At 41.0% G+C, this 12,993-nt stretch overlaps 1 long non-coding RNA gene across 1 annotated transcript; it reads left to right on the top strand.

Moving 5' to 3' along the window:
• The first annotated feature begins 230 nt into the window (after positions 1-230).
• Positions 231-12,100, top strand: LOC120928653. The gene is made up of 2 exons (XR_005747285.1): positions 231-555; positions 12,018-12,100. It is a non-coding gene; the product is annotated as an uncharacterized LOC120928653 (long non-coding RNA).
• The last annotated feature ends 893 nt before the right edge of the window (positions 12,101-12,993 follow it).

The raw sequence follows: 12,993 nt of genomic DNA, 5'->3' as shown, positions 1-12,993 counted from the left end.
TTTTGTTTGTGGGTGTATACTGTTGTAAAAATAAATAAATAACTGTGTACGACCAAACATCATAATATATGATCTGGACGCCCAACATGGTTTGAATAGATGGATCACTGCATTGCTATTTAATCTGTTTAAATACCCATTTTCCTTCCGTCAATGATCAGGTGAGCTTTGCTAGTTTTTTTTTTCTCTTTTTTTTTTTTTTTTAAATGATCTGGAGCCTGTATGAATATTCCAAAGAAATGCCACAGGAAAAACAGGCACATTTAGTGAACCGAGAAAAATAATTATATTAGATTGCTTACAAGATATTGTATAGCTGGTGGATATCTACAGAATCTCAATATGAAAAGAGTAAGATTAGACTACAGAGAACATGCGTCTGATTAAGAGCCTGTGGCCAGCAAAGCATGACAGTTCCATCACTGCTGGCAGAATGCAATGGAGAGAAGGAAAAAAAAAAAAAGAAAAAAAGAAAACAACGAGGCGAGCAGAAGGGATTGCTGCTGTTCCTAAGTCTAGACAGTAAAACATAGTCGCTGCAAACCAACAATCACAGTGAGTAGTGTGGAATGATTTTTGCCTTATAGTTACAGAATACCTTCTTCCTAATGTCACCGTTTTACATAACAATCTCTCCAGTGCACATCCTGGGAAGACGGATTCAAGAAGTGTATTATGTACTGCTTTAATATGTTATTTACCAAGGCTTTTAAAATGCATGTGAAAAGTAATCTGATTTTCATCTCATCTATGCATTTGTAGAATTTAGAGAAATTAATTACGGCGCATATTAAAGGAGCTGGATGTACGGCTAGAGTTATTGTAAACCTTAAATAGCAATGTGAATTGTAATATCTGAAAGTAAGATTTAATTTTTCATGCTTTCTGGTAAGTAAAAAATAAGAAACATATTCATGTGTATTTATTTATCAGGATATTCGTTTTGAAACATTATAAAATGAAAAAGGACGAATTAAAATAAAATGGTAATACTGATGCCATAATGGACATAGACACTAAAAATGTTTAAATAGTATATATTTTTATTTTATTTTAGTAATTCATTTAAAATAGTTTATTTTATTTCTCAAAATGACTCAGTTGCACCTCCAAGGTCAAATAGGCTTAGCTTATTTTGCATTAACTGTGCCCTTTGACCTTGAAAATGAACCTATAATATAGACATCTGTACACATGACTTGCTAAAATTAATTGCAGACTTAATTATGAACACCCTCTGTACTTCTAGCTTCAGGCAGGAGTGGTTCATTGGGCACCTACCCCCTTCTAACAAGCAGTTATTGAACATACTAACAACAATCAGACTTAATTATATAATGAGCTATTGAGGGAAGACAATATTCATCAGAAATGCAAGAAGAAGGGGATGCATCTTTTGTTTTGTATAATTAGTTGACAGACACCTCCAGGCAGTGTTTAGTAATTGAACTTAAGGCCATGTGGATTGGTGTTTTCCCCCAAAAAAGAATAATGGTTCTTCTTGTTGTTGTATTTAAAAAAAAATTGCACACAGAAACAAAAACGTCTTATTTAACATATTACAATGCAAAAACAAAAAAACATATTGTATTTTTACTGTCTAAAATTATTTTAAATTGACAAACAATTCTCTAAATGCCCATTCATATCTTGGCACCCTGGCTTTGTGTTAACATGCAATTTTCCACTGCATCTCACTGAAATGCGCTAACGTGCGTTGACGTGCATTGCCGCAACGCACTGTACCAGAGAGCTGTGATTGGTACTATAAAATGCTACATTTTATTCTTTATGTCTACAGAAGGCATGCCACATTTAAAAAAAGGAGCTAGCTGAATTAAGTACAATAAACAAACATCCATTAAGGGCCACATCTGCTTAACCCCAAAAATGATTATAGCATGTAATATAAAAAAATAAAAAAATAAATAAAATAAAAACAAATGCAATTTACAAATTCTTATGCTTAATATTTGCTGAAGTATCCAAATTAGTTTACAAAAAGTGGACACTTCCTTACATAGAGAATTCCTAAATTGGTCACAAGCCACAAAAGAAAGACTTAAATAGCTGTAATTGGCAAAAAAATCTTTGACGGCTTTGACGGCTTTTGGAAAGCAAAACAAAACTCCCAATAGTTCCATAACTGATATTAGTAAAAATGGGAACATTACCATCTATATCATCAAATGATCTTTGTGGTATAATTCAGCTAACTGTTGCACATTGTGAAAATGCCCTGTTTAAAACTACACTTTGACTTTTAGCTAGTCCATTACTTAATTAAAAGCATCCTCTCCTAATCCATGCATCCTAAAGAGATTTCCCCCTCACTTTCTGTTTCAGCACACAGGAAATTTGAGAAAATCTGTAATAGTGACCGTAATAGTAATAAAATCCCAGTAGTATTTTCCACTGTAATAAAAAATGAAGTCAAAACAAAAAGATTTTCGCCCCGGGACTTAAAATGAAGTGGGTAAAGTTTCCGCCAGTAAAAATAACAGTAATTGTATAGTACCGTATATAATTTATTCAAGTAAAATTGAAATTACAACCCCTCCTGCCCTGTGCCTTTACAATGAATACTATGCCAGATTGCCAAACATATACTTTTTCATCCTAGGTACAGTGTTACACACCCCTGAAGAGCGAGCTGGATCTTGCGAAACTAGGCTAGTCGGGTAGTATGATGCCCGTGTACTCTGTCCACTATTATACATGTGTATTAATATTTACTGTCTATGTATTGTTTCAATTGGCAATTGTTGGTGTTATGTATGTAACATTTTTACTCTACGCATGTAAACAATTTTACTTAAATAAATTATATACTATACAATTACTGTTATTTTTACTGGCGGAAACGTTACCCACTTCATTTAACCACTTCCATACCAGGCACTTGCGCACCTTCCCGCCCAAGCCAATTTTCAGCTTTCAGCGCTGTCGCACTTTGAATGGCAATTGCGCGGTCATGCTACACTGTACCCAAACAAAATTGGTGTCCTTTTTTCCCCACAAATAGAGCTTTATTTTGGTGGTATTTGATCACCTCTGCGATTTTTTTTTGCGCAAGAACTAAAAAAAGACTGAACATTTTGAAAAAAAAAGAAGTTTTTATTTTTTTCTGTTAATTTTTTTGTAAATAAGTAAGTTTTCTCTTTCAATTACAGGCACTGATATGGCGGCACTGATGGGCACCGATGAGATGGCACTGATGGACATCGATGAGGTAGTACTGACGCGCACAGATGAGGTGGCACTGATTGGCGGCGTTGGTATGCGGCACTGATGGGCACTCATAGGCGGCACTGATGGGCACTCATAGGCGGCACTGATGGGCACACATAGGCGGCACTGATGGGCACTCATGGGCGGCACTGATGGGCACTCATGGGCGGCACTGGGCACTCATAGGCGGCACAGATGGGCACTCATGGGCGGCACTTATGGGTGGCACTGATGGATACTTATGGGTGGCACAGATGGGCACTGATAGGTGGGCACTGGGCATGGATGGGCACTGTGGGGTGGCACTGATGGACACTGTGGGGTGGCACTGATGGACACTGTGGGGTGGCACTGATGGACACTGTGGGGCAGCACTGATTTACCCATGTTGCCAGTCAGTGCCCATTTGTGGGCACTGATTGGCATCTTTTTTAATTTTTAATGCTTTTTTTTTTCCAGACTTTTTTTTTTGCCCCCTTTTTTTTCCCCCATCCCTGGTGGTCCAGGGTGGGCTTCCCTGGTGGTCCAGTGTGGCGATCCGAGGGGGGGCTGCGCTGATAAACAATCAGCGCGAACCCCCCTGTCAGGAGAGCCGCCGATCGGCTCTCCTCTACTCGTGTCTGTCAGACGCGAGTGAGGAAGAGCCATCAACGGCTCTTCCTGTTTACATCGTGATCAGCCGTGATTGGACACGGCTGATCACGTGGTAAAGAGCCTCCGCCGGAGGCTCTTTACCGAGATCGGAGATGCAGGGTGTCAGACTGAAACCCCGCATCACCGATCGCCGCGCTGCGCGCCCCCACGGGCACGCGTGGCATGAAATCCTGCAGGACGTCCATGGACGTCCAGTCAGGATTTCAAAACCACTTCCCGGATGTAAATCGGCTATAGGCCGGGCGAGAAGTGGTTAAAGTTCCGTGTAATAAAAAATGAAAAGCACTTTTCATTTCCGTTTGTGTTGTTGGTGATTTACCCTTTCTGCAGACAGGAAGTGGTGGGAAATCTCTCTAATGACACGTCAGATAGCAGTAAAACCTGACAGTTTCTAAACCTTCTAAACCTTCCCAACTCTATCCGATAAAATACAAGGTTTGCTGGACATACATTTTAAGTTCTGCACCAGGCTATTATGGTGAAGACTATAAAATGCTTTAGCAGAAGCAAAATATATTGAATCAGTAGCATGTCCAACATCCTGATCTGAACCTATCTCTTCTTAAAAACAGATCATGGTAGGTAAACTTGTAGTTTTCTAAACAAGTGCAAATTTAGAATCAATGCAAAACGGGGTCGTAGTCAGGGCTGGTGCAAGGATTTTTAACACCCTAGGCGAAACCTCATTTTGCGGCACCTCCATTGGCTCCACCCCTGACTCATCCCCTGTGTCCTGCCCATGTATACCCCACCTTTTAAATGAAGCACCCATCAAATGCAGCCTCTCCAGCGCCCATCAATTCAGCCTCACCAGCGCCCGTCAATGTAGCCTCACAAGCGCCCATAAATGCAGCCTACTAGTGCCCATCAATGAATGTTTGCTTGCTTCCATTCATTCGGGAGTTGGGACACTGACACTATGCACGAATGGAGCGGCGGCTGCCTGCTAATGCTGAGACTTAGTTGGTTGTTGAAGAGAGAAGAGAGTAGGAACACCAGTGGCTGGGCGCCCCTAGGCAACAGTGCGCCCTAGGCGGCACAAACTGGCGGCCCTCCAGCTGTTCAGAAACTACAAGTCCCATCATGCCTCTGCCTGTGGGAGTCATGCTTGTAACTGCCAGCCTTGCAATGCCTCATGGGACTTGTAGTTTCGCAACAGCTGGAGGGCCGCCGGTTTGAGACCTCTGCTGTAGAATAATACAAAATAGACTATGAAAGCAGCACAAACTCTTCATGGCAAGGTCTATGTGGCTCAATCAGGGTAGCGTGCAAATGCATAGCATATTTTCTATAAGATTCTGAGAAACCCATCCACCCTGGGCATGTTCAGGATCCATGGGAGTCGGGGGGAAAAGGAACATATGCATAGGCGTGCGCACAGGGTGTGCCAGATGTGCCCAGGCACACCCTAATCACCCTGTACAACACAGATTCCCCCTACTGCCCTACCCCCCTTCCCCCCACAGCGCTTCCAGCTTCCCTCCTCTCCCACCAGCTGCTGCTGCGGGCACACAGGGGGATGATTTATAACGAGTGGGGAAGGGGGTCGGTAAATATGTGATTTACTGGCACCTTCCCTTTTTGAGTGAAGCATGTGTTTGAGCTTTGGGGTGCACACCCTAATCCAATAGGCTGTGCACACCTATGAACATATGCTTGCATCTCAGCATGGCAAGTGAGTGGACTTACCACTACAGACACAACCTATGTTTCATAAACCCATGTCAATTTTCCAATTGTTAGTTCTTTGCGGTACATTTTTGCATGTCAACCCCTATAATTTTTTTTTATAATTTTTAAACAACAGAAGTTAAAAATTTTGGTATATAGTTAGTGCCAATGCCACACAGGCAGACTCTTATAGGCAGCATCAACTTTCCCAACTTCCCCATTGTTTTCCTGCTGCCCCAGAACTTAGCAGACTCCTGCAGCTATAGACTAACATCTCACTAGGTTGCCAGCAAGGGAGTGACTCCATAGGAAAGAGTAAGCAGCTATACACTAGTCTTGTGGATCTGATTCAATTACAAGAGATTCTGAGAAAAAAAAGGGATAGTTGTAAAATATGTATTTACTGTAATGCCGCGTACACACAACCGTTTTTCATGATGTAAAAAATGCAATTTTTTAAATTGGTCAATAAAACGATCGTGTGTAGGCTCCAGAGCATTTTTCTTGACGTGAAAAATGGGCATTCAAAATTTAGAACCTGCTCAAATTTTTCACATCGTTTTTCACGTTGTCGTTATTCACGTTGTGAAAAACGGTCGTGTGTAGGCTTTAACGACGGGAAACAAATGCGCATGCTCAGAAGCAAGTTATGAGACGGGAGCACTCGTTCTGGTAAAACTAGTGTTTGTAATGGAGATAGCACATTAGTCACGCTGTAACAGACTGAAAAGCACAAAGACTGAAAAGCGCGAATCGTCTCTCACCAAACTTTTACTAACACAAAATCAGCAAAAGCAGCCCAAAGGGTGACGCCATCTGAATGGAACTTCACTTTATAGTTCCGTCGTACGTGTTGTACGTCACCGGCTTAAGTGTTTAGCTTTTGATTTATCTTCTAAAATAGTATTTTGTGGTTTTACAAAACCAGATTTTTTTTATTTTTCTGTATATATGTGTCAAATGTTCCAGAATTTTATTGAACAGCACGTAATTTATTTTCAATTTGAATCTTTGAAAGCTTAATTTCTAGTTTCTACTTTTTACTGTATTCTTTATATGTCATGGATGCAATGTCACTATGCTTTAATTTTATGCTGGCTATGCACAAAGTAATATTGTAACCAATTTTACCACGCTCAATCAGCTTTTTAGATTAGCCAACCTACCGCCAATTGTTTGAATATTTTACTGTATATCTACGATAATCTTTTTTACCTTTTACCTAATTGCAAGTGACTCAAATCATCATGTATTAGAATTAGGAATTTGATGCTTTCTGTACCATAAATAAAGCTTTATTTTTCGGTCATATCGTTTATCTTTTCTTCATATATATTTTGTTATTATACAATGTTTACTGTCTACCAGATTTGCTTAAATTATTTGTATTCACAATATCTTTATTTAAAAGTAGCCACTCTCAATCTGCAAGATTGTGTTTCTGAATGATTTAAATGCTACTTTCCTAAAGTTCATTGGGCCAGATTCACAAAAGGGATACGACGGCGTATCTGCTGATACGCCGTCGTATCCCTGTTTCTATCTATGCGACTGATTCATAGAATCAGTTACGCATAGATATCCCTAAGATCCGACAGGTGTAATAGTTTTACACTGTCGGATCTTAGGATGCAGTACCGCGGCCGCCGCTGGGGGGAGTTCCCGTCGGGTATGCAAATTAGCAGTTACGGCGATCCACAAAACTTTTTCCCTTCGTTACATCGCCGCAAGTGTTAGTTTGCCGTCGCAAAGATAGGGCACCTTTTACAAAGTGTAAAATTACTACACCATGTAAAAGTATACCTGTCTTTCTCGCGTCGCTTTTGAATTTTTTTTTTTTTTTTTTTTTTTCCCGGCGCAAGTATTTTTTTCACGTCGCGATTCACAAAACGTCGGCGTGCCGTAATTTCGCGCAAAGCACGTCGGGAAATTTACGTCGGGAGCATGCGCAGTACGTCCTGCACGGGAGCGCGCCTAATTTAAATGGTACCCGCCCCATTTGAATTGGCCCGCCTTGCGCCGGATGGATTTAGGATACACCGCCGCAAATTTCCAGGTAAGTGCTTTGTGGATCGGGCACTTAGACAGAAAATTTGCCGCGGTGTAACCTAATTCGGTTACGTTACGCTGCGCCCGGGCTACGTGAATCTGGCCCATAGTCTTTATTTTGGTTCTGCACACTGCTTGCACTTGTGCCAATAGCCAAATGCAGCTTGCTTTTTACATCAGTTTAAGATGCTTCTGAGATCAATTTTACCCAGGAATTATTTGCCAAGGGTTCAGTTTTTGTGCTTGTTTTGTTGTCATATGAAGCAAGAAAAGTGGAACAAGGTGTGTGGCTGTCTTGAGTATCTCTTCTACATATGCCAAGGGTTCATGCCTGCCTGAAATTTGGTGAACCTGAACTTAGAGGTGAATCCCAATAAAGCCTAAGCCGGGGCAAATCTTGTTAAATTCTGGTAATTTTTAGGATTATAAAAAAAAAGCATTGGATGCTGGGAACTGATATGTGGGACATGTACCAATACAAAAAATAAATAAAAAATCTTTAAAATACTATACAATTGGAGTGGGTATGTAGTGTTATGGAACAGTCTCAGTGACAGTATACATTGGCAGCACATGTTTGGTTGTGGAATTGATTTTTTTTTCTTTTACAATTATCTTGGCTTTCATACAGCAACAGCACACCAATTTGATTTATTTGAGTATAAAAAAAGACTTTTCAGGTAGCTTTAGCAGCAACACATGTTCTATCACGAAACAGTATTCAACCCACTTTGGGGGTGAATAGGAATTAGCTGGCAGTTTTCTGGGACTGTCACTGTTCTTACTGATGCAAAACTGTCCTGCCACTGACCAATTTCTAACAACCTCTATCTAGGCCCGGATTCACATACATTGGCGCATATTTATGCCGGTGTAGCGTATCGAATATACGCTACGCCGACGCAGCGCAGGGAGGCAAGCATAGTATTCACCAAGCACTTGCTCCCACTCGCTCTCAAATCTACGATGGGTTTCCTCTGCGTATTCCGGCGTAGGTGGAAGTGGGCGTGAGCCATGGTAATGAGGCGTGGCCCCATGCAAATGATGGGCCAAGCGTCATAGAAGTACTTAAAATGAACGGCGCATGCGCCGTCCCGTGTCCGCATCCCAGTGCGCATGCTCAGAATCACGTCGAAACAACTGCCTAAGATACGTCGAATCACTGCCTTCGACGTGAACGTAACCTACGCCCATCCCTATAAACGTACTACGAAAACGATGTAAAACACGATGGCTGTGTTCCCTGGGCCATACCTTAGCATGAGTTGCGCCTCATATATGGGGCTTAACTTAACGCCGGACGTACGACTTACGCGCACCAGTCATAGCCTGCGTCGGGCGCAAGTACGTTTGTGAATCGGCGTATCTCCCTCATTTGCATATGTGCATAGAAAATCCATGGGAGCGGCAAATGCCCCCGGCGTAAATATGCGCCTACGATACGCCGGCGTAGACAAGTTACGTCGGTTGGATGAAGCCTATTTACTTTGTATATTTTTATGGTAATAAGTTGCTTTCAATTAGTTAGATAAAATATCTCTCATTTGGATCCTGAGATGGTCCTGAGGAGGCTTAATATGAGAAACACATTGGGATCTAAAAAAGCATAGGTTATGCAATATGTGCATATATTGTAGTTTTGTAACAATACTTTTGAAAACTGTGAGAAGATATTGTTAACCGCATAGCAGCAAATCTTTTAAGATATGATTTTAATATAATAAATTGGAATATGAATTTTAAGTAATATGTGTCATCTCATGTGTACCAGTAAAGTCCACAGAATCTTTTATTTTCTGAAATAGAGTAGTTTTGGATGTGGTCTACATGTGAGAAACTTCATGATCTTCCCCCCAATCCATATCAGGCCGTTTGGGTCTGGTATGGATTGGGGGGACCTCATGCAAAAAACTTAAAAAAAGGCATAAAGCCCCCCAAAATTCATATCAGACCCTTATCTGAGCATGCAGCCTGGCAGGCCAGGAAAGGGGGACAAGCATGTGCCCCCTCTGGAACCATACCAGGCCATACGCCCTCAACATGGGAGGTACTTTGATGAAGACAAGTGCCTCTTCCCCACAACCCCGCGTGGGCCTCCGCCATGTGAATGAGTATAGCGTACAGTCACCTAAAAAAGTAAAGTAAAATAAACACAAAACACTATTTTTGACAAGTCCTCTATTTAAAAAAAAAAAATAATCTCCCCTTCTGTACATCAATCGTCAGTCACATTGTGCAGGGATGTAGGTCCACGTCAATCGTGAGGAATGATAACCAGCTACCAGCACAAAAAAAACTTCACCCCTGAAGAAAACAACGGGGCAGGGTGACCTGGTGATGTAAAAGGATGACTCTGCACTTATGACATCACTGACCATATATAGCTATGGAGTGGGGTCACAACCTGGCAGGGGTTTGAGGGAATGCACATGCGTAAACACAAAGACGCATCGGTACATCCACCTGCTCTAGTAAGGGTGCCATCCACACATTTAGTTAGACCGAATGGACATAAGGGGCCAGATTCACGTAGATCAGCGGATCTATAGATCCGCTCGATCTACGTGATTTAAGATCCGCTCCCGCAAGTTTAAGAGGCAAGTGGCTAATTCACAAACCACTTACCTCCAAACTTGCGACGGCGGATCCTAAATCCCCCGGCGGAATTCAAATTCTGCGGCTAGGGGGAGTGTACTATTTAAATCAGGCGCGTTCCCGCGCCAATTAAAATGCGAATGCGCCGTCCGGGGAATTTCCCGGCGTGCATTGCTCCCACTGACGTCACTAGGACGTCAGTGGTTTCGACGTGAGCGTGACTTGCGACGCGCGTGTTTGTGAATCGGCGTACGCAAACGACGTTAGAAAATTAAAATTTGACGCGGGAACGCCGGCTATACTTAACATTGGCTGCGCCTGATAAAAGCAGGGGTAAGTATGCGACGGGTACGCCGCTACGGAAACGTCGTAAGAAGACTGCGTCGGGTCCGCGTACGTTCGTGAATTTGCGTATCTCGCTGATTTACATATTATTTATCGTAAGTCAGCGGGAACGCCCCCGGCGCCATTTTTAAATTGAAAAAAAGATCCGACAGTGTAACACAGTGTAACACTGTCAGATCTTAGCCCTATCTATGCGTATCTGATTCTATGAATCAGGCGCATAGATAGGACCAGTGTAAGTCAGAGATACGATGGTGTATCTGTAGATACACCGTCGTATCTCTTTGTGAATCTGGGCCCTGGAGTTTAATGTGGTTTATAGAAAGAGTGGGTGAATAATTGAATATAAACTGTTTTAAGAGTGTGGCACACTTTTAGCTCTGGATGAAATTTGTTATTATTTTTATGTCCATCATTGTCAAATGTGTTATACATTACTAATGATAGCTATTATATTTCAATAAATGGTGCAGAGATTATACCTTATCAAGTCTAAACTGAAATTATCCTATTACAGTCATATTGATTATAATTATAATCAACGTGACAACCCTGCCAACCATAACTCTATATATATTTCCCTCAAAGCATCACGAAAGACCTGAAAAATCCCCTCTGTACAGTATGTTTTTTTATACTTTTTTTGCTTAGGTGGATGTCCCCCATGGCGTTGCCCAGCTTCCCGTGCCTTTTTTGTTTATTTTCCAATTACCACTACAGATTCAGCCACCATAGACTTCAATAATATTTGTCTCTAAGTTCCTGTTTGCCGAATACTGAGAGAGATTTTCCAAAACTTTTGGTGAATCGAACCTGTACAAATTGAGGCTTCATGTACACGGGACATTTTTACAACCTTTCCTGAATGATTTAACTTCACAGATAGTAACCCACGTTTAAAATGTCTGTTTTGCTGCGTTTACATGCTGCGTTTAGCTGTGTTTATCTGCGTTTTTTTAAATAGCCAAAAAACGAAAAATGCCTGTAAATGAAACACTGCTATACACGGATTACGCGGTTTAGCCACGTTTTGCCACATTTAGAAGCGTTTGGCGCTTGAAATGCCTCTAAACTCAGCGTCTGAACAAATTTTTTTGCTTTCCAAAAAAAGTCTCTAAACTCAACTGACTAGAAACGACTAGAAACTACCCTGTGTACATGGACAGATAAGATAACATAGAGGAGAGTTCAGGAGCAGTTGAAAAATGCCCAACTGCTCCTAAATGTTCGTTTACCAGCAGCAGTGTACATGAGGCCTTACATATCACTAAACATCTGAATAGCTTTCACATGTGGCTATGAAAAGTAGGCAAAAATTGGTCAAAATTTTTTTGCCTCGTAATTTTTGGAAACTTTGACACAGTTATACAGATAAAGACATTTTGCAGCAACTGTCTTTGATGTACTTTTTCGACTTTTTTGAATCAATAATGATTTGAAGTTATCTGTGTGCATTTTTTTTCCCTTTGCAGGTTTTGGTGTTCAGCATGAGGTACTGCTTGCCTTCTTCTGTCATGTGATTCTCTCCATAAAGAACCAATTATTCTACAGACTCGAAAACATTTGGAATATGTGAAAAACATTATTTTATATTATCTGTTTACACTTAATATATGTAATGACCATATACACATTACATTTTTCATCTTCTGTGACTTTTTATGTTTTTTTTTCAGACTTACATTCAGTCTAAGCTGTCTACTAAATGTGACAGTGATAGGTTAGGATACATTTTTATACTATCAAGAGCGCTTGGGAAGTTGCAGCAACAATTTTTTTTTAATACAATTTTTAATTGTTACCACAAATACATTTACATTGAAGCTAGCCCTGTTCCTAGGCCCCTCTCCTTGCCTTTATACTTAAATATCCCTAACTATATTGCTCAATGGTTTGTCAAAATCTTCCTGGAAGGACCTGCAAATTGCATTTTCAATCCAGAGGAGCTTGTTAGCAAGAGCTTTAGGCTGGGTTCACACCTATGCGAATTGGATGCGGTTTACCAATTTGCATACCAGCAGAATGTGCCCAGCTCTCTATAGAGCCGGTTCACATATCTCCGGGGCAGCTGTGAAGCAGACTGCATAGAAACTCTGTGCATCTTTGGCTTCGTTTCAGGGCCAAATTCAGGCACAGATTCGGCACTAAACCATAGAATGGGGACGCACAGCATTCCTGTGCGATCCGCAGCCGGTTCCAGTGTGAACTGAGCCTTAAGGAGTAGTTACTTTTCACGGAAATAAATGAGAGTGCTGAACACACGTACAGTGCCTTGAAAAACTATTCATACCCCTTGAAATTTTTCACAAGTTTGTCATGTTACAACCAAAAACATAAATGTATATTTTTGGGATTTTATGTGATAGACCAACACAAAAGTGGCACATAAAATTGTGAAGTGGAAGGAAAATTATAAATGGGTTTTGTAATTTTTTTACAAATAAATAT

Source organism: Rana temporaria, chromosome 2 (genome assembly GCF_905171775.1).
Source record: "Rana temporaria chromosome 2, aRanTem1.1, whole genome shotgun sequence".
NCBI lineage: Eukaryota > Metazoa > Chordata > Amphibia > Anura > Ranidae > Rana > Rana temporaria.
Note: the sequence above shows the minus strand (reverse complement) of the source record. Positions and strands in the feature narration are given on the sequence as shown.